Below are 25,893 nucleotides of genomic sequence, written 5' to 3'. Positions count from 1 at the left end.
TTATCACGCTATCGTGACACTGAGTTCTTCTCAGAAATTGGGGGATGGAGCATTCATTTCCTACAGTTCATGATACTCTTTGTCATGTGGAAATCTAAGAGGTATTCCTCATGCCTTGTGTTTTACAAAGACCCTCATGGAAATGATCTCTTAGCCTATTTATAGTCTCTCCCTCCCCATACGATTCTGAATTTATCAGAGACCTAGCTAGGAATTAAATGTCATGCTGTGCTCTTCACTCACCAATCTTTCCTTTTAGGCATTTGCTTACTAAAACCTATTTCCTTCTCTTTGTACCAAAACAAACAAACAAACAAACAAACAAACAAACAAACAAACAAAATATGCTTAGCTAATCCTGAATGACAGTAGTGGACATAGTCTAGGCTCAAACTGAGGATTCCTTCTCTACCTGCTGTCCCAGCTGGGCAGCACCCGGCTTCAAGGTCTGAGTCCCAGGTCTGTGAACCCCCTCCTCTGATCTCCTGGGGCATCAGCACCAGCCAGGCACAGCCACTCCTCAGAGGCTCTGTTGAGTCTTTCCTGTAAGGCCTCTAAGTTCTGATAACTCCCACTTCTTCCTTTTTGCCTTTGGGTGGTAGCCGCTTCCTGGGGTTGCTTATCTGTTTTACCTCAGTGGCCCCTTTTTGCTTTTCAGTTCTTTAACACTCATTCAGTCTTTCATTATATTAACCTGGTGTAGTTTCTGTTTTTCTGACTAGATGCTGGTGGTTAAGAGGGCGGGGGAAGGGGGGTGGCATGATGAGGCTGAAAGGACACAGAATCCTTTGCCTCTGCCAGAGTGAGAGATCTTTGCTGAGAGAACACCAACAAAACAGAAAGCAAACATAAGAAGACAGTCCTTTCTTCAGCTCCAGCCTCCATGCCTCCCTCTAGTATCTGTTATTGGCTGAATCTAACTGGGAGTCAGATGGCAAAGGAGAGATGTGCTTTGCAGTCTCAGCCCCAGCATCACAAAACAGGGTGTAGAGGTGAGATAGTCACGTAATAATCAGTACTCGTAGTTTTGACCATTGTTTTTATTTTTTTATTTTTTAAAGATTTTATTTATTTATTCATGAGAGACACACACACACACAGAGAGAAAGGCAGAGACACAGGCAGAGGGAGAAGCAGGCTCCATGCAGGGAGCCTGATGTGGGACTTGATTCTGGGTCTCCCGGATCATTCCCTGGGCTGAACCAACACAGGCGCTAAACCACTTAGCCACTCAGGGATCCCAGACCATTGCTTTTAAATATTAATGGTCTCCTCTGCACTTCTGACGAGTCTTAGGGAGTCAATGTACTGTGTTAAGGCATGAGGAAGGGAGGCATTCCACAATATATACAGAACTAATTCTTTTTTGTCTTAAATAAACAAAGATGTACATTGTTATTTCATTACTAACAACTTCCATTTAGTTAAAAAAAAAGAGAGAAGTATGTGTCCATGCATTCCAAGATAATTTGATAGCACTATAATCTAAAACTAGGAAATCAGAAAGTAACAAGGAGGGAGTTGTAAAACTTAGTTGTAATAACACACTGTAGAAAGATGCAAGGGTGCATGTGGAGTCCAAACAGCAGGGAGCAAGTTAGAACCCTGGAGTCATGATCCTATCATGCTTTTATCTTTACTTTAAAAAATGTTTTCTATTTTACTCACCCTATTTATTAAGTAAATATATCTTTTTATTTATAAATATTGAACTGCATCTATTTATTCATTTGTTAATTCAGAAAGTATTTGTTGAGCCCTTACTATAAGCCTGGAAATGTGCAAGATATAAGGAATATAGTAGCAAACAATAACAACAAATAAACATGTTTCTGTGTTAAAATTTTCAAAGACAGGCATGAAGTGAGTAATATAATAAAATGGTTGAAATTCATTATAAGGAAAATTGCAAGTTCATAGCTGGTGTACCTCACCGAGTCTATGGAGTTGGAGATCTTCCTAAAGGAGTTACATTGAGGTTGAAATCTAAGGACGGAATAAGGGTGTAGCCCTGGTGGCTCAGTGGTTTAGTGCCACTTTCCGCCCAGGGTGGGATCCTGGAGACCAGAGATCAAGTCCCATGTTGGGCTCCCTGCATGGAGCCTGCTTCTCACTCTGCCTGTGTGTCTGTGTGTGTCTCATGAATAAATAAATAAAATCTTTTTAAAAAATAAAGAAGGAATAGAAGTTGAACAGGTGATGGAGAGTGAGGAGGTGAAGGAAGAATGGAGGACAGCACAAGTGAAGTCACACTGGGAAGGAGTCAAGAGTAAGGCAGGAGAGAGTATTCTGGGTGAACAGTTGGTATTCAATGACAATGTTGTTTTCTTCAGACGTATCCTTCTTACAGTGTTACATTACTTTTTCCAGTTTGTATCTCTGGTTTCTAACAAAAGGCTTGCCATATAGTAAGGGTTCAATAAATACTTGAAAAATGGGCACCTGGGTGGCTCAGTGGTTGAGTGTCTGCCTTTGGTGCAGATCGAGATCCTGGGGTTCCAGGATTGAATTCCACATTAGGCTTCCCGCAGGGAGCCTGTTTCTCCCTCTGCATATGTCTCCCTGCCTCTCTCTCTGTCTCTCATGAATAAATAAATAAAATCTTTTCCAAAAAATGTATGCACGAATGTGTTTTCCCTTTCCCAAAGTATAGAACCTCATTGATTTTCCTGTGACCAAAATGCCAACATACATTTAGGTTTAGGCATTTTGGTTTTAGGAAGTCCAGTTATAAGTGCAAAGATCCTACCCCTTTAGAAGAAATGATACATTGGGTCATATTCAATAATAGAACATTTGGAAATGATACTAGCATTTGAAAGTTCAAGAGGCACTAGAGGTTCAGGACCTCAAAGAGGAAATCAGATATTGTCATATTTTAGCTTTGCCTAAAACACTCCGATATAAAATATCAATATTATTTGCACAGTTCTTTAAAATAGAATTAGAAAACATTGCATCTAATTCATTTAATATATTTTTTAAAAAGATTTTGCTTATTTGTTACAGAGAGAGAGCACAAAAGGGGAAGGGGCAGAGGGAGAGGGAGAAGCAGACCCCCTGCTGAGCAGGGAGCCCAACGTGGGGCTCAATCCCAGGACCCTGAGATCAAGACATGAGCTGAAGGCATACACTTAACTGGCTGAGCCAATCAGGCACCCCTCATATTTTTTATGTTTGTATTTTAAATGGCCATAGGAATGGAAAGCTATTTAGTACTCTGTAAGTGAATTTTTCTGATAAAATTATTAAAGATGTGAGAAGTAGGGATGCCTGGGTGGCTCAGTGGTTGAGCATCTGCCTTTGGCTCAGGTCATGATTCCAGGGTTCCAGGATTAAGAGCCTGCTTCTTACTCTGCCTATGTCTCTACCTCTCTATCTGTGACTCTCATGAATAAATAAATGAAATCTTTACAAAAAAATACATAAGAAGTGAAATGTTATTCTATGAATATAATAATAAAAATGACATGAGTTCTCTCACAGGCCTATATAATCAAATTTCTTACTAAAAAAAGCACAAATATGCAATAACCAAATAAACAAAAAAAATTAAAAAGTGAACCAAAACAAGTGGTTTAGTTAAATTCCTAATCTCTTAAGTAGCGTAAGTAACAAGAAGAAAAGGAGGAAGGAAAGGAAGAAGGGAAGGAGGGAGAGAGATAGAAAGGAAGATAGAAGGTAAGAATAACTTCTATTCCTGACACCTAGTCATAATAAAATAGTAAAGTCAAGTCAAGGTCAAGTTGAAGTGAGAAAAGTCAGGTAAGGAAAATGAATTATCCATCTACAAAGTAAGGATAGAGATCCTAATTTACTATAATTTAAAAAAATGTAAGTCCCTGGGAATACTAGGTTATCCTGATCAATATATCAAATAATATTTTTATGTGACTATGTACTTATGGATCTGGTTTCTGTGGTAGGGAAGGGCTGATTGAAATAATTAGGAAAATGCAGCTTTTTAGAGCTGGACTTTGCAAACATTAAAAAAATAGAGGAACAGATTCTCATGTGAAATTGGACATAGTTAAATTAAAGCGCTGTGGGGCACTAGGGTGGCTCAGTTAAGTGTCTGCCTTCGCTTTGGATCATGATCCCAGGGTCCTGGGATGGAGACTTATGTCATCGGGCTCCCTGCTCAGCAGTGAGCTTGCTTCTCCCTCTCCCTCTGCCTGCCACTCCTCCTGCTTGTGCTTTCTGTCAAATAAGTAAGATAAATAAAATATTTTTAAAAAATTAATTAATTAAAGTGCTCTATTAAAGTATTAAAGAATACACAGAGAACAACCTTCCTTTTCAGTTATAGGTTGTTGGACTTGGCCAATATTTCCTATAAGCAAAACCATTTTACAGTATATTCACAAATAACTAAAAGAAGACTCTGGGGCGAGAAAATGAGAAATGGTGGGAAATTAGAACACTTTCTGCAACTGAAGTTAAGAGAAAGCTCTTCCTCCCCATTGGTATACAAAATTAGATACATTGTTTGAAGCATAGAAGAATTATATTCCCAATTTCACACATACCATTTGAGAATGAGTTAGAACAATATACATAATTTCTATTTTAAAATAATGATAATGGCCAAAGTAAATGAAATCTCTTTTAAGATATAGTAATTTTTCAGGCAAGTTGACATTTCCTCTCCTTATACTCATGTAATAAAGTCTTAAAAACTTATTAGTAATAAAGTCTTAAAAACTTATTAGATAGTATTTTGCCTTGAACTTTAAAAAAAAGTTTCTTATTTTCATCTGTGGCTAATGTTTTCCTATTATCAAGACTTTACATGCTTCTAACACTCACCCAGCCCCATCACATTATTATTATTTTTTATTTTTATTTATTTATTTTTTTTTTTTTGGTTAAAGTCTGAGTGACAAGTACCTTGATACAACTGAATCATCCTTCTGCAGGCATGTCCTTGTTAACAGATTGGTTTTCGAGTAGATTTATACATTTTAAAAGTGCATTCATTGAACTAGATTAGTCTTTGCAAGATATGACATTTATTCCAGCACTGGGTAATAGAATTTCATACTTCAGACCTGTAAAGCAAACTGGATAGTAAACTGACATATCGTTAAGTAGTTCCTTTCTTTCTGATTATCGGATTAAACCACCAAAATGAAGCTGAAAGGAGTGTTATCATGAAAGTTTATTGGATTAGGGCCAAGTTTCCACCCTCCTATGATGCCAGGATTTTCCAACAACCAAGCCAAGTTACATCTTGCCTTAATATAAAGAAGAATGCAGAAAAACCCGACAGCTGAGAGGGAAAGTAAAGAAGCAAGCAGAAGTTGATGTTTTCTTGGATTTCTACGGTAAGTCCAAAAAGCATTCCAACGAGAACTGTGTAAAATACAAGAAAAGTTAGAAGTTGCTTCCTATCCTGTAATTTTAGGAAAGATGCCACATTGCTCTATAAAAAATCATCATATTAAATTATATTCTCTAATCATTATGCTCTATAAACATATATTAATAACATAATAAAGATCCAAAATGTTACTGTTTGGCCAAATGATAGAAACTTGAATTTAAAGAGTCTTTTTTGAAGGATATAAAGAGTTCATGGACTTTAAAAAAATCTAAGAATGCCATTATACTACATAGTACAATTGTGTGAACAGTTCCAGACATGTTTTATTAGCTTTTTAGGAAGTAAAATGAAGTATGACTTCCCTCAAACAGCAAAGGATTTAGGTAGGGAGAATGAAATTATTTGACTTGGAATTTGCCCAGGATGTCGGAATATTAGCATACCTTCTTCTTGAAGAAATGTGTAATCTTAAATGAATACAAATGTATAAAAGGCTCAGCTATTATTTATTTTCCAGAAAATAATTCCTTTTTGCTTGATGGAGAAATAATGTTTAAAAACAAAAGTGTAAATTCTGTAGGTCCTTTGGAAAGGTCTCTCCCTAACCTTCAGGCAGGCTAACCTCACACCTCCCTTTCCATCTATTGTTCCCAACTTCTCTTCTACTTGTTCCTCCTCTACCATAACTCATTAGCATAAATCACAGAAAAATATATGGCCAAAGATTTAGCCTATGTCCTTTTCTGACCTAAATTGCAACAGTCTCAAAGTCATTGGATGCCTGATTTACCTTTAGCATTGGGCATGTCTTAACAGTTATCTACACCCTTCTATGGCACCACATCCACTTTCTGATTTGTTTCCTTTCTCTTCTTGTTACTCTGCCAACTTCTGGTTACCTTTTGGAGCAAGGTCTCAACCCTCACCTTGAAGGTCAATGTCATGCCTGGCTAAATGTGTTTATTCATCTTGTCTTTTATCATTCTATACTTCCTTTTCTGCATAATTCTCTATTTAGAAACCTATTAGTTTCCCAAGGCTGAACTTTTTTTCAATCTCTCTTTTTTTGCTGAAAATGTTTCCTTGCCTTTGCTTACTATTTAATTAAAAATAGAATCACAGACCAGAGATTCATGAGCTTGTAAAAGGACATGTATTCTAGTCTCTTCCCAAATGAAGAAATTTTCTTAAAAATTTCTCAACAAGGTATATTCCTTGATGGGAAATTCACTGTCTCTGAAGACACACCATTCCGTTGTTGAAAACTTCAAGTTGTCTTCCTCTGTGAGATTTCTCTTCATGTCTTTTGCCCATTTCATGATTGGATTATTTGCTTCTTTGGTGTTGAGTTTAATAAGTTCTTTGTAGATCTTGGAAACTAGCCCTTTATCTGATACGTCATTTGCAAATATCTTCTCCCATTCTGTAGGTTGTATTTTAGTTTTGTTGACTGTATCCTTTGCTGTGCAAAAGCTTCTTATCTTGATGAAGTCCCAATAGTTCATTTTTGCTTTTGTTTCTTTTACCTTTGTGGATGTATCTTGCAAGAAGTTACTGTGGCTGAGTTCAAAAAGGCCAAGTTCAAAAAGTTACTGTTGCCTGTGTTCTCCTCTAGGATTTTGATGGAATCTTGTCTCACATTTAGATCTTTCATCCATTTTGAGTTTATCTTTGTGTATGGTGAAAGAGAGTGGTCTAGTTTCATTCTTCTGCATGTGGATGTCCAATTTTCCCAGCACCATTTATTGAAGAGACTGTCTTTCTTCCAATGGATAGTCTTTCCTCCTTTATCGAATATTAGTTGACCATAAAGTTCAGGGTCCATTTATGGGTTCTCTATTCTGTTCCATTGATCTATGTGTCTGTTTTTGTGCCAGTACCACACTGTCTTGATGACCACAGCTTTGTAGTACAACATGAAATCTGGCAGGAATGGGTGACGGGCACTGAGGGGGGCACTTGACGGGATGAGCACTGGGTGTTATTCTGTATGTTGGTAAATTGAACACCAATAAAAAATAAATTTATTTAAAAAAACTTTAAGTTGTCCTTATATTCAACTGAAACTTTAAATTGTGGGCAACACAAAATAAATTGATCTGTAACCTATAGGCAGTTCTCAACACAACAGCAGTCATATCTTTCTTTGGTCTCCTTTCTCTAGACCAAATAGCTCCAAGCCATTCAAAAAATATTTTCCAAAACATAGCATTCACCCTCTTACATTTAATCCCTGAGTCTCTTTCAGTCTTCATTGCCTCTGTCTATAATCATCTGATTTCCATGTTTCCCTTTCATCAGCTTGCCAGAAAGCATTTATTTCAATATTAATATTTATTTGGTTGTTTAACATGTTTTTTTGTATTTGACTAATGTTCAAGTTTGTGCATATTGCCTATAAACAATTTTAGAACAGGGACTATGTTGTTTCTTACATTTCATTTGTATAGCATATATTAAGAGACAGATACGGTTCCTCAACATAATTTATATGTGCAAAGAAAGGAAAAGACAACACAGGCACCTCCCAACCTCAATAACTAGGCTCCTTTATCCATAAATTAGACCCTTTTCAGGGCACAGTGAGAGTTTTTAGGCCTTGAGTTGCTCTTTCACATTCTCACACATACCAAAATGATAGAAGAGAAATATCAAGGAGATTTGCATGCAATAAATATCTGCTTAGGGAATACTGTATGAAGAAATACTGAAAGTACTCTCAGTGATGGACATTGGGACTGGATCTAAATACTTTTGGGGAAGATTTTTAGATGTAGGTTGTCAGATTCCTGTAAAGCATTTTAAAGAACAACTTCCATTTTCTTTATAGCAAATATGAATGTTAAAAGAAAGAAATTTGAAATTTGGCTTAGAAAAAAGTTAGCTTAAAATTTGAGGATATTTTCAATATCATTTTCCTCTCAAACTTTTTATTGCTCTTTCTTCTTCTTCACTGACTGTCAACAGGCTATGAGTTACCTCCACTTACCTAGACATTAAAGCAGATGTATGTACATGAATATTTTCTGAGCATGGGAACAACATTGTCTCACTTTCTGCCTGGTTTAAAACACCTGAAAGAGAACAAGTAACACTTAAGCATATTACTGAAAGTTGAAAAATATTTTTATAGACAATTTTGTGTTTATTGAATTTTATTAAGACTATCTTGCTGATGTGTTTGGTTGCAGGCTGCTGAATTTCTTGTCCTCTTTTTCATTCACTCATCAAAAAATGACTTAAGGAACAGTTACTTGTGATAAATCTGAGTCAGTTATCTGCACAAACAACATGTAATAACACTATAGTAATATTTTTTTAAAATCATGAATGACCCACATTAGACATTTTGTCAAAAGTTTCTTTGTAGAGCTGTGGTTTTAGAAAAAAAAGTATAAACCTTTGAATAAAATATTTCTTAAAACTTTTCAGGCAATTACTGTGTTGGGTAACATGTGAAAGAGTGGAAATGACAGAATTTCATAACATACATTTTCCAGTTAAAAAATCAAGGCCTTGTTACACTAGCCTTCCTGAGTAATTTTAGTATGAATTATCAACAGAAGGGAATAAAAAGATCTTTTGTGATTATTCATGGTATACCTAGGAGGCAGTTTTCAGAATTGTGACGTGACAAAAATAAAAGATATCTCACTTGAAGCAGACTTTCTAAACTTTTATTCTGTGTCATAGAGATGATCATAGTCAACAGTGTTCATCATTAATTTTATTTAACTACCATTAGCATTTCCAAAAAGGTTTATTTATTTATTTAGAAAGAGAGAGCTCACGCATGTGTGAGCCCTTGGTGGCGGGGGGTGGGGTGGGGGGTGGGGATGAAGCAGAAGAGGGGCAGTCTCAAGCAGACGCCACACTGAGTGCAAAGCCCTACAAAAGGGCTTGATCTCATGCCCCTGAGATCACCATCTGAGCAGAAACCAACAGTCAGATGCTTTAACAACTATGCCACCCAGGTGCCCCAATACCATTAATATTTTTATAAATTAGGAGAGTCCACAGGCATGGAGTTTTTTGTTTTTTTTTTTTAACTTGGAGATATTTATTGCTGTCTCTACATGAAATATTTTTGGGTTGGTAATTAATTATTCTGGCTATCTATTGCTACATAACAAATCACTCCAAAACTCATTGGCTTAAACAAAGACATTTATTTTTGTTCATAAATCTGCAATGAATGTAGGATTAGAGAGGACAGATTTTCTCTGTTTCATTCAGCATTAGCTGGAGTATTTGGAAATCTGGGAACTGGGATCATCTGAAGCCTCATGGTTGTGGATGCTGGCTGCCTTCTGGAATCTTAGCTAAGGCAAATGATGGAACATCTACACTTGACTTTTTCATATGGCTGTTTGACTTCTTTACAATATGGTGGCTGGGTTCCCTGGGTGAGCATGTCACGAGGATTATGTGGAAGACATATCACCTTTTATAGCTTAGCTTTGAAAGACACATAATGTTGCTTCCACTGTAGTCATGGATCCATCCAGTTTTAAGGAAGGAAATATAGACCCTCATCTTTCAATGCAGGAGTGCCAGCATCACATTGTAAGTAAAGCAGGTTAGATGTGGAATACTGATGTGGACATCTTAGGGAAATATAACCTACCACAATGGTGATGGGAAATCATTAGGACTAATTGTTATTCAGTGTTCTACATGAAAAGAACTATAGCTTATTCTATTTACCTAAATGCAACCATGACTACAAGCCTTCTAACGATATCAATGTGATTGTGTATATCTCAACCAAAGTCAAAAGTAACTCTTGCTTATTTAAACCATATCTGAGAATCACAAGTCAGTATATAAGAAAAGTTTGAAAAAATGACTAATCACATTAAATGTCTTCCTTAGGAGCCCAAAGTCTTTTAAATGACCTTTGGTCAAGTTACACAAACTTTGTCAGTATCAAGGAGCCTCTCTCGGTGTGATTTTTTTTTCAGAGCTGCTAACAGATTTTATGGGATTGTCTACAAAATTTGTGGTCCTAAATGCAGGCAACACTGTTGTGTGACTGCTCCATATCCTAATTTTCTTTTTTTTAAAAAAATATTTTATTTATCTATTCATGAAACAGAGAGAGAGGCAGAGATGTAGGCAGAGGGAGAAACAGGCTCCCCAGAGGAAGCCTGATGCGGAACTCGATCCAAGGACCCCAGGATCACTACCTGAGCCAAAGGCAGATGCTCAACCACTGAACCACACAGGCGTCCCTCCATATCCTAATTTTCTAAGATGACCACCACCTCCAGGCCTACATACATACTGAGATGAGGAAGAAAGAAAAGCTTCTCTTCAGTTTTACTCATTTTCCAACTTTCCCCTCTGAAGGAATTCTAAGAGAACTATTTCAAGTAGCTTAAATGGTTTTGATTTAAATATTTTACTCTTCTCAAGTTTTCCCAGATTTAGGTTCTTAAACAATACATTGACACTATAGCCCCTCTACTGCCTTTTCAAAGAAAACATAGCATGACAAGACAAGGAAGGGAAATTCCTCAAACAAGTCTCTGTTCTCAATGACTTCTAATGAGAGCCTATTTTACCTTTTCAAACCCTACCTTTTATGTTTATGCTTTTTTATCCTTTAAATTTGATTTGCAAATTTTCTTTGCTTTGAATTTTCCCTGGGCATTTAAAAATGCTTTGCCCTTTGATTTATTATTAATATTCCGTTGGTGCCTTGGAGCATTTCATATGGTGGATATATCTCTTTCTCATGGCTAAGTAGCTGTGTGTATCTCTATGTTAAATAAAGACAGGTAGCATTCAAGACGATACACAGAAAGGGACAGTGTATAGATCCTAGGGGAAGTTGTGAGTACACTAACAATGTTGATCCAGCAAGCCTAGGATTCAAACCAGGATGTACAAATCCACATTTCACCTTTTCACTGAAATATTCCCACCCAACTTTCTTCAACCCTTAAATCCAAAAAAAAATACATTTTCCTTGGTCTTGCTTTTTCCAACAACATAACAATCAATCTCCACTTTCCTCCCTCCTCCCCCTTTTTGGAAGCTTCTCTACTACCTCTGCATTGTTCCTTGTGTAAGAAACTACACTTTTAAACTGCAGCTGCTGATTGCTTCTTGAAAGACAGAAATAAAATGGAGGAAGCTGCCATGCTTTTTCAGATTAGTTATCTGTGACTTTTTAAAAATATTTTATTTATTTATTTGAGAGAGTGCAGTTGAGGAAGGGGAGAAGCAGACAGGGAAGGAGAGGGACAAGCAGATTCCTCACAGAGCTCAAGAGTAGGGCTCATTCTCATGATTCTGAGATCATGGACCTCAGCAGAATTCAAGACTCAGATCCTTAATAGATTGAGCCACGCAGGCAGCACTCTGTGACTTTTTTTTCTTAATCAAAGTAGATTTAGCGTGGTGGAGTCTGTACTTTCTTTAATTTGGGGGTACTTCTTTAAGAAAAGAAATATGAAATCATTACAAAATTATTTCAAAAAGTATCATTGGACTGAAAAAGAGAATTGCAAAAAATTATAAATTTATTTTAAAAGCTGACAAATATCACAAATGTAATTAAAATCCATAAAAATAACATAATACATTTAGGAATTAACTGTCTATTACACCTCTGTGATACTTTTTCCCACATTTTTGCTTGCCTATAATTTGATCTCTTCTATCCAGACAGTGATTTTGTAATATTTTCTGTAGAAGGAATAGAAAGATAATTGAATCAGCATAAATTGAAATTTCTTTCTTAGGTTTTTTTCATTCTTAAAGGTCTAGAAAAGTTTCTTTCAGTTTCACAATGCATAGTGGCAGTGTCTCATAATGTTACGTGACACGGGTAATGTCACATAGAGTTTAGGACTGACTACAATTTGGGAAAATCTAACTCAAAGTTTTTTTCATGTATTGGCTAAAAGGTTTCAGTGCATTTTGTGACTTCTTGACTAATCTTCAATATCCTTTAACGGATGATGCAATTAATTACCTTGTTGTTGATGTCCTGCTCAGAAAGCAGGGGTGAGTGTGAACGAAAGAAATATATTTCACTAAACTCAAGTTGAGCTATCCCCATTCAACTTTCCCTTAGCCAGAACCTAAAAATCCATGTGGCCACATCATTGACACCCAACATGAAAGGAATTATGTTGGAGGGAAAGCTGAAGTGGAAAGACGCTGAGGTCTTCATCATGCATGAATATACACTTTAGTTTTGAAATTTTGCAGAACTCCATGACTGTGTGGATGAATTCATAGGGCCCCTCCCAAGGCCTCTAGGGGTAGTTCATGGAGGTTGGGGCTTCTGAAGCTTCAACTTCTTAGTTTCAATGGTAAACCCACATCTGTTTCTCTTCTGACATTTGTAGATTTTTTTCAGTAAATGTTTTGGAAAGTCTGTTAGGTGCTCAGCATCATGGAGTACAAATATGAATTTATAGTTTGGGTAATTTCAGATTTCTTAAAAACCTACTTTAAATTTTGATTTGTTGGCATTTTCAGCATGCTTCCAACATGTGTCTTTCAAATGCATTTATGCTTCATGGTAGAATTACACAAGTTTAATTAAAAGCATTCCTCTGTCATAAGGCAGTGAAATACATGTATTAACTATTGAATACAAGTACAAAATAATTTTGTATAAAATGTGTTTAAGTACTAAGTGAATGATCATTGTGGAATGAATTTATATAGGAAAAAAGCCTTGGAGTTGTTCTAAAGAAAGCTACAGGCATGGAATGAAGAAAAGGGTGAGAATGATGGAAAATAAAGAAACAAACAAGATACTACAGAGATAAATTTGTCAAGGCCTTTTACTATGCATTTAGGAAATTGAAGTTCTGGGACGCCTGGCTGGCTCAGTGGTTGAGCTTTGGCCTTCTGCGCAGGGTGTGACCCTGGGATCAGGAATCAAGTCCTGCATCGGGCTCCCTGCAAGGAGCCTGCTTCTCCCTCTGCCTCTCTCTGGGTTTCTCATGAATAAGTAAATAAAAAAAAAAAAAAGGGAAATTGAAGTCCTGAGAAATCAAGTTACTTGCTCAAGAGCCTATCTACTAGAGAATGAACAACTTTCAGCAGTGTGTTACCATGCGTTTTTAAGTGTCTCTAATGTGGTTTATTAAATCTGAACACTAGCTAAACCAATGACATTGATTATATAGAAAGCCAGTAGATAGAAGGCAGGTAAATGAGCTACTATTTTTGAAGTATAACTGATACAACATTACAGTTGACCCTTGAACAACATGGGAGTTAGGAGTGCTGACACCCCATGCAGTTGAAAATCCATGTACAACTTTTGACTCCCCAAATAGGCTGTTGTTGACTGGAAGCCTTGCTAGTAACATAAACAGTTGATTAACACATCTATATATTTATACATATTGTATACTGTATGCTTACCATAAAGTAAGCTAGAGAAAAGAAAATGTTACTAAGAAAATCATAAGAAAAATACATTTACAGTGCTGTACTGTATTTATTGAAAAAATACACATTTAAGTGGACCTGTGAAGTTCAAACTTGTGTTGTTTGAGGGTCAATTGTATATTATTTTCAGGTGTACAATATAATTCAAAATTTGTGCATATTGTGAAATGATCACCACAATAATCTAGCTAACATCTGTTACCACACATAGTTACAAAATTTTGTTCTTGTGATGGGAACTTTTAATATCTATTCTTTTAGCAACTTTCAAATATGCAATACAGTATTATTAATTATAGTCACCATGCTACACATTGCATCCCCAGGACATTTATTTTATAACTGGAAGTTTGTACATTTGGACCACCTTTACTCATTCTACCCTTCTTTCACTCTACAACCAACAATCTGTTCTCTGTGTCTATGAGCTTGGTTGTTTTTTTATTTTTGTTTTTATTTTAATGATTCTTTTTCTAAGATTTTATTTATTTATTCATGAGAGACAGAGAGACAGAGAGAGGCAGAGACACAGGCAGAGGGAGAAGCAGGCTCCATGCAGGGAGCTTGACGTGGGACTTGATCCCGGGTCTCCAGGATCATGCCCTGGGCTGAAGGTGGCGCTAAACCACTGAGCCACGGGGACTGCCCATATTTTAATGATTCTATATATAAGTGAGATCATACAGTATTTATCTTTCTCTGACTTATTTCGCTTAGCATAATGTCCTCAAGGTCCATTCATGTTGCCACAAATGGCAAGATTTCATTCTTTTTTGTGGCTGAATAATATTCCATTGTATAGATATACCATTCATTTATTTTATTTTTTTAAAAAGATTTTATTTATTTATTCATGAGAGACACAAAGAGAGAGGCAGAGACATAGGCAGAGGGAGAAGCAGGCTCCATGCAAGGAGCCTGATGTGGGACTCGATCTGGGGACTCCAGGATCACACCCTGGGCTGAAGGCAGATGCCCAACCGCTAAGCCACCCAGACATCCCTGAACCATTCATTTATTGATGAACACTTAGGTTACACTTAGGTTGCTTCCAAGTCGTGACTATTGTAAATAATGCTGCAATGAACATGGGACTGCATATATCTATTTGAGTTTGTATTTTCATTTCCTCTAGGTAAACCCCCAGAAGTGGAATTGCTGGATCATATAGTAATTCCTTCTTAAAGGTTTTGAAGAACCTTCATGCTGTTTTCCAATTTACCTTCTTGCCAACAGTGCAACATTTTCAACATTCTCAACAACACTTGTTATGTCTTGTCTTTTTGATAACATCCATTCTAACAGGTGTGAGGTGATACCTCATTGTGCTGTTGATTTGCATTTCCATGCTGATTAGTGGTGTTGAGTGGCTTTTGATGTACCACCTGTATGTCTTGTTTGGAAAAATGTCTATGCATCTCTTCTGCCTATTTTTATTTTTATTTTTTTGGCTATTGAGTTGCATGAGTTCTTTATAAATTCTGGATATTATACTACTATCAGATACAGATACCTCCACTTTTTGGAAGTTCTTACTATGCTACTTTTCTTACTCTTGCATGAGTTCTTTATAAATTCTGGATATTATACTACTATCAGATACAGATACCTCCACTTTTTGGAAGTTCTTACTATGCTACTTTTCTTACAAAAGACCTGCATTAGTAACTGTTTCATTAACTGAAAGGAATCAGAAGAGAATCTACGTTTTCATGAAAAAAGGTGTAAAGCAAAAATCGTGTTCAGCATTTGTTTTGCAGCAAGCCCGTAGAGAGGCAGAGTACATCCCTTGCAGCCAGAGTGGCACCACCAAGCTGCTTCCCCAGGAACTACACTCAGCATCTTAGCACCAAGCTGCCATAGCTTTGAACTATGTGAACATCTGCGCTTTAACTTAATTTATTTTGGGCATCCATTAGCAAGATGTGTTCTAAGGTATCAGCAAAGCCTAAGAGAGGTTTTTTGGGGTCTGAAATTTTTCAAAAGTTTTTCTGTATAAATTAGTGCCATTTTGGCTTATGAAAGCTTTCATAGGAACGCTCTCTATCATGGATAGCGGAGGAAAACGATATATAATTTGCAAATATTTTCTCCAATTTGATAGGTTACCTTTTAATTTTGTTGGTGGTTTGCTGTGCAGAAGGTTTTAAGTTTGATGTAGTCCCACTTTTAACATTTTTGCTTATGCCGCCTTTCCTTTTGGTGTCAAATCCAAAATCATCACTAAGGCTGATGTCAAGGAGCTTAATGACTATGTTTTCTTTTAAGTAAACAGTTCTTTTAGGCACATACTGCAATGCCTAAAATATGGCAGGTGCTAAATAAACGTTAAATTATTGATGTTTATTTATTGATTAAATAACATAATTATTGGTTGAATTATTGAATTGACGTAAATTATTGATTAAAACAATAATTCTATCACATAACAAGAACACATTGAATTGGGAATATACTCTATAATACTTCCAGCTTTCTTACTCTATGTTCTCATATGTCCTTTCAAGCTCCTCCCATACATAATCTAAATATTATTATAGTAATCTTCACAAAATTTTTCATATGACAAGTTTAGGAGAACAATGAATGTAACACAATTTAAAACCAGAAATCTATATTCAAAAAGGATTTTTCTCTACAACCTGTGTGGAAGCTGTTACATTCAAGATTTCCAGATGGATTGGATAAAGTCAGGAATATTGAGAGCTGTGCTTTGATATTTTAAGATAACTGGAAGAGGCTGAAAGTCCCTCAAGAAAGCCTCCTAGACACTGTGTGGAATCTAATGTTGAAGGTTGGTTAGGGGATGGCGCGGTGTTACCTTGACGGGCTGAGAGCTCTGATGAGGATGAATTTACTGAGTCTCACCTGCTGCAGCACAGAGCTGAGAAAACACTTGAAAACCAGCTATGCCAAGGAACCAGAAAGAGTGAAAAGTTCTGATGGACCAAGACCCCTGAAGTAAAGATGGGAAGGCCTTGCAGGGGCCTCACCAGTGGAGGCAATGGTCAAGTTCAGGAATGTCAGTGGTGGATGTCAGCACCAAGGCACAAAACCAGATCATCTCCATCTCCCAATTCAAGGGCCAGATGGGTTCTGTCCCACTTCAGTGTTAGTTAGTGAGGGCCAAAGAGAATTGGTGGAGTGCTTTTATGTGCCAGAAACTGTTTTAGATGCTTCATGAATGGAGACCTTCAAATCCATACTATTGTTTAAGGCAGTTCAGTTTTTATTCACCATTTTGCAGCATGGTAACTGAAGAGCCAGAAAATGAGCAATTGGCCCATGATTGCATAGTTAGTAAGTTGTAGAACAAGACTTTTTTTGCCCAGGTGGCTCACAACATTATAGTAAGCTGCCACTGCCATAGGTATTTCTCCTTCTCTGCTGCGAAGGTGTAGAAACTTCTCACTCTGTGTCACAGGAGGATGAGTGAATATCTAAAATAGCATTTCACTAAAAGAGACCTTAAAATAACAGCCTTATTGATATACAATTAACTTATACAATTCACACAAATAAAGTATATAATTTAAAAAGCGGTTTTGGTATATTTTCAGTTGTGTAACCACTACCACATAAATTTTAGAACATTTCCATCACCCTCTGAAGAACTCCCCTGCCCATTAGCAGCTGCCCCTACTCTGCCTCTTGCTTCCTTAGCCCTAGGCAACCACTAATCTCCTTTCTGTCTCTATAGATTTGCCAAGCTGGCATGTCATAAATGGAATCATGCAATATATGTTGTTTTTTTTTTTTTTTTTTTGGTGACTGGCTTGTTTTAGTTAATGTAATATTTTCAAGATTCATCCATGTCATAGCATACTATCAGTACTTCATTCCTTTTTATTGTCAAATAATGTTCCATTTTATGGATATAGCACATTTGATATATTTATCAGGTAATGGACATTTCAGTTGGTCCTCTCTTTTGACTGTCGTGAATAATGCTGTCATGAACCTTTGTGTACAAATATTTGCGTGAATCTATGTTTCATTTTTTGGGCTATATGAAAAAGATTCTTACAGTCTAGCAGTTTCTACTCATAGCTTCTCTTTCCATGTTACCCACTCTCTCTCATTCCTTGCAAACAATTTCTTCAGAATCCAGTTGATATTGAGGTCTACAAAGTCAAGAAATTCTTCTGCCTTACAAATATGTCTTACATGTTACAAATTTATTCAACAATAACTCAACAAAATATATTTTATTTATTCCAGCTTTGTACTAGCCACTATTTTGGATGCTGAAGATGCAAGATAAGCTAAAGAGTCCTGCTTTAAGGAATTTATATCTGGTTAGGGAGGTGGAGAAGGTTAGAAGCAAAGATAAACAATAAGAATACTATTAATATGTTTTATTGCTGAGACAAAGAGCACACAGTAGGGGTGCTTATTCTGTTAGAGCCAAGGAAGATGTCACAGAATGTGTGATGTTATCGAGGATTCCCTGAACAACATTCAAGGGGATGAAAACCTAAGGGTATTCTAGGCGGAGGAATAGAATATGTAAATGCCCTAGGGCAGGAAGAGCATGGCTGGACTTGAAACCCTAACAGTAGGAGCTGTGGTCCCGAGTACCTCAGGTAAGGTGGTGGAGTGGTGGCAGGTAGGTGGGAAGCCAGGCAGCAGGGAAATCAGAATGGACTCCTATAGCTTTCTAAGGATCTGGGCCTATTTTCTAAATAATATGGATCCATTGATTTTAAAGTCCAAGATTTTTGAACTGGAGGATTAATTATTACTAGAATATTTAACACAAAATGAACTTTGGAAAAAGTGAATCTTATAAAGAACTCTGAACTGCATTTATTATTATATTTCATGATAAAGTGCTTGACAGCCAGACAGCCCAGAAATGGTGATTGAAAGAACCTACCTCTGGAAGAAGGTAGTTTTTCCCAGGTATTATTGTTTTGCTGGCATTCACCGTTTAGTAGTTTATATCAAAAGATAGAATTCTTTGATTTCTATTTTGTTCTTGTAGGGAATTATTCTGCCTTATGAAGTTCATGACCTCATCATCGCCTTTCCAAAGTTTTGATATGTTCTACACTAAACTCTATAATACCACACAGAAATTGGTGGTACCAACTCTTCTTTGAAGATCTGTTTCAGCTTTTCTTAATACCTTCTTGTTTGCTTAGTTATGCTGTCAATGCTTCTGTCAAACATAGAATCCCTGGATGGCCTCAAGCCCTTTGGGGGCAAAGCTTTGTCCTGATGAAGTACCTGTTCACTGGATCTTGCCAGTTTTCACTCAACTAAATTTATGCCTCAAAAATAAAAGAAGAAAAAAAAAGAAAAAAAGAAAAAATAATATGTGACAGAAGTCAAGGGAAATTCCATTAAGGAGGGTGAGAATACCATTGAGTCAGACAGAGGGTTCTAGAGCTAATTTAGAAAGTCAGGAGGAAAATTAAGTCATCTCTTTATAGATATTACAGATATTTGGTAAGAATAACCAAGATGAATACATTTATGTTATTAGTGTACAATCACAATTATAGAACTGCAAAGGACCCCTTCTAGAATCCTTCTAGATATCAATGTCATTTTATAGTTTGTAGTATAGGCACATTTTCCTAGGCATTTAACTAGAAAATTCCAGAACTCTTCATATATACTGTGTCTAATGTCACAGTTACTACTATTCCCCTCCCCCTTTCCTTTCTTAATGATTATGACCAATTCCTTCATTTCTTTTTAAGAATTATGGACCACAGGGGCACCTGGGTAGCTCCATCAGTTAGGCATCCCACTCTTTTTTTAAAAAAATATTTTATTTATTTATTTATTCATGAGATACACCGAGAGAGGCAGAGACATAGGCAGAGGGAGAAGCAGGCTCCACACAGGGAGCCTGATGTGGGACTCGATCTCAGGACCCCGTGATCATGACCTGAGCTGAAGGCAGACACTCAACCACTGAGCCACCCACGTGCCCCTAAGTGTCCCACTCTTGATTTCAGCTGGGACAAGCCCTGAGACAGGCTCCACGTAAGATTCTTTCTCTCGCTCCTCCTACCTTCAAGCCCATGCACATTCTCTCTCTCTAAATAAGTAAACAAATAAAATCCTTTTAAAAAAAAGAATTATGGACTACAGAAGTCACCATAATTTATTTACCAAAACTCCTGAGAAGTTAAGTAGCTGCCAAGAGTAGTGCTGTTTCAGCAGCAACAAAAATTTTAATTAAAGTCCAAATGGATCAGTAATTGTCCAATTTAGAACAGAAAATGGGAAACAGAATACACTCCAGGAAATACTGATGTATCACTGAGTGAATTCTAACTCAGAAACATAAAAGTTCTTAGTTCTAATTCATACCCCTAAAACAGGACAATATGAGAGCATAAAGGAAACATTTGGAAACCATATTTTTTAATTCTGTATCAAAGGCAATCTTGAGGGGTGCCTGGTGGCTCAGTTGGTTGAGCTCCTGACTTGATTTCAGCTCAGGTCATGATCTCAGGGTCCTGAAATTGAGCTCTGAGTTGGGCTCTGTGCTCAGAGGGGAGTCTACTTGAGATTTTCTCTCCACCTCTGCCCCTCCCCCCACTCATGCTTGTTCTCTCTTAAATAAATAAATAAATCTTTAAAAAAGATAATCTTGGAAATTCCATGATTTTTCCTCCCATTTTTCTTCTTATTTATTTTTATTTAGGTATAGCTTCTGTATTACAAGTTGCACAGATCTTAAATATACAGCACAAAACATTTATATATGTATAAAACCTCTTTGCTGTTTTTCAATATTGTATAGTTTCCAATTAAATGGATATATCACAGTGGTATCCCACTGTTCATAAATATTTGGTTTATTTACATTTTTGGACTATTATTTTTTTCATTTTTGAACTATTTTGAGTATAATTACTACAAACATTCTTTTTTTTAAAAAAGATTTTATTTATTTATTCATTCATGAGAGACACAGAGAGAGAGAGAGAGAGAGAGGCAGAGACACAGGCTGCAAGGAGCCTGTTGTGGGACTCCCTCCCGGGACTCCAGGACCACGCCCTGGGCCAAAGGCAGACACTAAACCTGCTGAGCCACTCAGGGATCCCTACTACAAACATTCCTATACACAAGCACTAATTTTTGTTGAGTCTATACTTAGGAGTAGCATATCTGGGTTATAGGGTATATATATGTTTAGTACTTAGTGATACTGTCAAAAGTTTTTCAAAGTGGTTGTACCAATTTGCACAAGCACTAGTTACTTATGAGACTTCCAGTTGCTCCACATCCTTGCCAACCCTTACTATTAAGTTTAGTCATTTTGGTAGGTATATATCCATTATGATTTTATTTGCATTTATTTTTGATGATTAATGGTGTTGGAGACCTTTTCAAATGTTCAATGCCCATGTGGTTATTCTTTTTTGTAAAGTGCCTATTTGGGAGTTTTACACATTTTTAATTTGGGGTTGGGGTAAATATTTTGAAGGGGGTGCATAGGTTTCTCTTTATGTTCTAAATATGAGTTCTTTGTGAGATACATGTGTTGTAAATATTTCCTCCTAGACTGCAATCTACCTTTTTACTTTCTTAATGTCTTTTGATGAACAGAAGTTCTTAATTTTAATAAAGTTGAATTTATGAGTAGGTTAGTGTTTCCTGCACCCTGACTAAAAATCTTTGTCCAGGAACACCTGGGTGGCTCAGTGTCTGCCTTTGTTTCAGGGCATGATCCCAGGGTCCTGAGATCCTGGGATAATAAAATCTTAAATAAAATCTTTAAAAAAATTTGTCCATGTCATGGTCATATAGATATTTTCTTCTTTATTTTTTCCCTCTAGGATTGTGATCAAACTATTTATTGACAAGACCATTCTCTCTCATCCTGAGCTACAGTGGTGCTTTAGTCATAAATTGGATGATCACATGTGTGTGAACCTATTTCTGGACTGTCCATGGTGGTATATTTGCCTATCTTCGTACTAATATTACAGTATCTTCCTTACTATTACCATTAAAAGCAAGTCTTAGTGATAGTATAAGTCCTTCACCTTGAGAAGAACATTTTTTTAAAAAAGATTTATTTATTTATTTATTTATTTATTTATTTATTTATTTATTCATGAGACACACACACACACACACACACACACATACAGAGGCAGAGTCAGGCAGAGGGAGAAGCAGGCTCCATGCAGGGAGCCTGATGGGGGACTCTATCCCTGGTCTCCAGGATGACACCTTGGGCTGAAGGTGGCGCTAAACTGCTGAGCCACCCGGGCTGCCCACCTTTTTTTATTTATTTATTTATTTATTTATTTAATTTATTTTAGATTTTTAAAAAAATTTATTTAAAGATTTATTTATTTTAGAGAGACAGAGCATGAGTGGGAGGTGAAGAAGGAGGAGGAAAGAGAATCTCAAGAAGACTCCATGCTGAGCATGGAGCCCAACCCAGGGCAAGGGGCTTGATCTCATGATCTGATCAGGAACCCAGTCAGGTGCTTACCTGATCAGACCATCCAGATGCCCCTAGAAGGACATTCTTTTTTGAGATTGTCTTGACGATTCCAGAATCTTTGCAGCTCTGCTTAAATTACAGAAACTGATTGTCAGTTTCCACCAAAGAACTGCTAGGTTCCAACCAGTGTAATATTGGATATAAATTCACTTGGGGGGATTTGACATCCCTCTCAGTTAACATGACATGCTATATTTCTCCATCTAATGTGATTTTCTTTATTATTCTGAGCAATGTTTTCTAGTTTCAGTTTAGGCTTTCTACATATTTCTTTGTACTTATCATAGGTATTTGATATTTTCTATGCTAATGTAATTTATTTTTAATTTTTATTTTTTTACTTTGTTCCTATCATATACAAGTACACTTTTTGGAGTGTCTATGGCACTAATTAACTTACTAATTTGAAATAATGTAATTATGTACCTTTACCTTGAAAATTTAAAAATTATTATGTACAATAAAATAAAAATACGTGGAATAATTAGTATTAAATTATCAAAAGTTGTGTAAGACTAGTCACTACATGCTGGCAAGCATTATTTAGGGAAATTAAACATCTTATGTAAGTGGAGAGACATCTGATGTCATGTGTTGGAAGAGTATGTATTTGTAGTAAAGTTAATAACAATTTTCCCCAAATTTATCTGTAGATTCAGTAAAATACCAGTCAAACTCTCAGCAGAAATGTTTGTAGTAACTGATTACCTCATTTAAAAACTCATATAGAGGGGACCTCTGGGTGGCTCAGCGGTTGGGCTCCTGTCTTTGACCCAGGGCGTGATCCTAGAGTCCCGGGATCGAGTCCCAGGATCGAGTCCCGCATCGGGCTCCCTGCATGGAGCCTGCTTCTCCCTCTGCCTGTGTCTCTGCCTCTCTCTCTGTCTCTCATGAATAAATAAATAAATAAAATCTTAAAAAAATAAAAAATAAAAACTCCTACAGAAATGCCAATGACTTAGACTAGTTAAGAAAACTTTGAAAAAGAAGAAGAAAGTTGGAGGATTAACATCACTTCATTGTAAGATTTTTGAAGATCCAATAATCATGACAACATGGTATTGGTGTCAAGCTAGATCAATTGAGTGTAGAATCTAGAAATAGATCACACATATATGGACTACTGACTTTTGACAAAGATGCAGGTGAAATTAAGTGTAAAAAGGACCTTCTTTTCAATAATTGTGCTGGAACAGTTGAATACATATGTAAAAATGAAATTTGATTCAAACCTTACACCATAAATAAAAATCAGCTGAAAATGGATAAAAAATCTAAATGTAGAACTCCATACTGTTAAACTTTTTTAAAAATTAAGAAGAGATTTCTGTGACTTTGGTTTAGGCAAACATTTCTTGGATACATTATCCATATTTTAAAATAATCTATTATTTGAAAAAAATGAATTGAATCAAACCTAAAAACTTCTGCTATTTAAAAGACACCATTAAGAGATTGAAAAGACCAGTTACACCCTGGGAGAAATATTCACGAATTACATCAGATAAAGTAATTGTATCCAGAATATACAAACAACTTTCTTAAGTAGAAAATAAGAAAACAAACACCTCATTAAAAATAGACAAAAAGAGGGACACCTGGGTGGCTCAGAGGTTGAGCGTCTGCCTTGGGCTCAGAGTGTGATCCGGGAGTCCAGAGTCCCGAGATGGAGTCCCTCATCAGGCTCCCTGCAGGGAGCCTGCTTCTCCCTCTCCCTATGTCTCTGCCTCTATCTCTGTGTCTCATGAATAAATAAATAAAATCTTTAAAAAATGGACAAAAAGATTCAAACAGGCACTTCACCAAAGAGAATATAGAAATGTCAAGCCCAACATCTTCAGACCATAACAAGTGATGGCTAGGATGTGGAGAAAATGTAGCTGCACAGATGGTGGGAACATAAAATGTTACAACCACTTGAGAAAACAGTTTGGCAGTTTCTTAAAAAGCTAGAGATAACCTGTCATATCAGCCAGCCATTCTACTCCGAGGTATTTATCTAGGAGAAAACAGTTTTTGTCCATACAAAGAGTTGTACATGGATAATATTAGTAGCCCTATTCATAGTAGCCAAAATTGACAATGACCCAAATAGCTATTAGTAGGTGAATGGAAAAACAAATGGTCTACCTACACAATGGAATTCCCCTTTGCAATAAAAAGGACTGAACGATTGATTAAAGCACCTATACTGATGAATCTCAAAATTACTATGCTGAGTGACCTATAAAAGACCTATAAAAAAAGAATACATACTATGTGATCTCCTCTGTATAAAATGTTAGAAACTACAAACTAATAATGACATAGAGGTGATCTGTTGCTGCAGGACCAAGGTGAGGAGGCAAAGAGTGGCAGGGGAGAGGTTATAAAGGTATTGAGGAAACTTTTGGGAATCTGGACATGTTCATTATCTTGTTTGGATAATGGGTTTATTGGTAAATACATATGTCAAAATGTATCAAATTGTATACTTATCTGTAGTTTATTGTTTGTCAAGGATTCCTCAATAAAGGTGTTAAAAGCTTTTCAGTAATGTATTTATGCTACTTTCACTTATAACTTTTTTACGAGTTGATATAAAAATGAATTGTTTGTATAGTTATTTGTGGCATTTGTTAAATATACCAAGAGATTGTATCATTTTTAAGAAATTATTTTGAGTGTAGTTGACATACTATATTGCATTAGTTTCAGGTGCACAACACAATGATTCAACTTGTATACATTATCCTGTGCTCCCAATAAGTGTAGCTACCATTTGTCACCATACAATGCTATTACAATCTCACTAACTATATTCCCTATGCTGTATCATTTATTTTTGTGACCTTTTCATCCATAATTGGAAGCCTGGATGTTCCATTCCGTTTCACCCACTTGCCCATCCTCCATTCCCCTCTGGCACCTATCAGATTGTTCTCCCTATTTATAGGTCTGATTCTGCTTTTTGTTTATTACATTTGCTTTGTTTTTTTTAAGATTCCATATATGAGTGAAATCATGTGGGTATTTGTCTTTCTTAGAGTCTCTATTTTTTTAATTCATTAGTTCATTCAGCAAACATTCAAAGTGCTGCAGGAACAAAAAGCTTTCAAATTAGTTGGGTAGAGAACTAGCGTTTATTGAGTATTGAAGGAGTTCAGTCTTTCACCCCCAAAATATGCCACTTTGGCATACTGATTATTTTGAGCTGAAGGAACTTCAGAAATAGCCGACCTATTCTTTTTTATCTAAAACAGGCCATAAAATTTCCCATGAGAATTGATACTGTACAAACTTACTGAATTGATACTGAAATGGATCTGTACAAACTTACTGAAATAGCCTTTATCTTCCACTTGTTTTATATCCCCTTGTCCCTACATTTCCTAGTTACTTCCCCACAATTTACTACCCATAGCTCATACCCCGTTATCAATTCTTGACAAGTTGATTCTTTGCTTAAAAGGTATAAAAGCTTCCTGTTCTGGTCATTTCTTCTGATCTTCATTCTCTTGGGAAAGCTCCCATGTATGTGTAAAAATTTGAACTTGTACACTTATCTCCTGTTCATCTCTCTTATGCCAGCTTAACTCTTAGAGAGCCAAAGAAGGTAGGGAATTTTTCTTTTCTTACAGAATTTATTACGTAACAACTACTGTTTTTACATCCCTCA

General features: G+C 36.4%; 1 long non-coding RNA gene across 1 annotated transcript; it reads left to right on the top strand.

Annotated features, from left to right (window-relative positions):
- Nucleotides 1-5,121: 5,121 nt before the first annotated feature.
- Nucleotides 5,122-23,171, top strand: LOC144311457 (uncharacterized). The gene is made up of 3 exons (XR_013377056.1): nt 5,122-5,327; nt 18,158-19,107; nt 21,556-23,171. It is a non-coding gene; the product is annotated as an uncharacterized LOC144311457 (long non-coding RNA).
- Nucleotides 23,172-25,893: the final 2,722 nt, after the last annotated feature.

The sequence above is a fragment of the Canis aureus genome, chromosome 1, assembly GCF_053574225.1.
Source record: "Canis aureus isolate CA01 chromosome 1, VMU_Caureus_v.1.0, whole genome shotgun sequence".
Taxonomy (NCBI): Eukaryota; Metazoa; Chordata; class Mammalia; order Carnivora; family Canidae; genus Canis; species Canis aureus.
This window is presented reverse-complemented; position numbering and strand designations above follow the sequence as displayed.